Raw genomic sequence first — 1028 nt, forward strand, 5'->3', positions numbered from 1 at the left:
GAAACAAGTGTTACTAAATGGGGGGTCGTTGGTTGGTGAGTTGGAAAGGGTGGAGAACATTTTTTCGATTCAAAAGATCATGGCAAAGGAAGGGTATCTCTCTGTGAAGACTATCCCTACTGGTGGAAGATGGGTTCTCCTCAAAGGTAACTCTGATGAGCTGTTGGATATTCAGAAGGAAAGGAATTGGAGTTATCCCATGTTTAAGTCCTTTTGTCCTTGGTCTCAGTCGTTTAAAGTTAATGAAAGATTGATGTGGGTGAAATGCTTTGGGGTTCCGATTCAGGCCTGGTCTGAGGAGTTCTTCAGACTCATTGCTGCTCCGTTAGGCACTTTTGTCATGTTGGATGATGCTACCCGTGAGATGAATAGGTTGGATGTTGGAGGATTCCTTGTGTTGACAGACTTGGTGTGTTCGGTGGACCTCTCCCAGAAGGTCAGAGTTGATGGAGTGGAGTTTATAGTGAGGTTGGTGGAGTCTTTTGAGGTTCATAGTTTAGGATGTTTGGAGGTTGGATCTTGTAGTTCAAGAATTTCATCAAGCTGGAATCAGGTGGCAGAGGTCCATGGTGATAGCGATTTTGAGTCTTGGCAAGACAGGGATTCTTGTTGGGGGGAGAATATTTTGATGAATGAAGAAGATGATGAGGTGGCAGATAGTTTGGTCAATGAGTTAAGTATTCACCATAAAGTCAACTGTAATCCCCTTAGTTCTTCAAATATTTTGGCTTTCTCTCCTGTTGTCTCTGCTCCTGAGGGTCCACCTGCTCTAGCTCCCATTCCTTTGCCTATTTTGGAGAGCTCCTTGTCAAATCAAAGTTGTGGGCAGAAGGTATTACCTTCTTCAGATTGTTGTGAGGTGGACGTTTCGGAAGGGGAAAGGCTCGAGAAAGGAGATTTTGCAAAAACCTTTTCAGTGTCTTCTGATAAGGTTTTGTATAAAGGTGATGATTCTAAAAAAGTAACATCTCTCTCTTTGGCTGGGTCCCTTAGTATTTTGAAAAGGGGTCTTAAGAAAAAAGTGGGCC

Source organism: Lupinus angustifolius, chromosome LG19, assembly GCF_001865875.1.
Source record: "Lupinus angustifolius cultivar Tanjil chromosome LG19, LupAngTanjil_v1.0, whole genome shotgun sequence".
Classification (NCBI taxonomy): domain Eukaryota; kingdom Viridiplantae; phylum Streptophyta; class Magnoliopsida; order Fabales; family Fabaceae; genus Lupinus; species Lupinus angustifolius.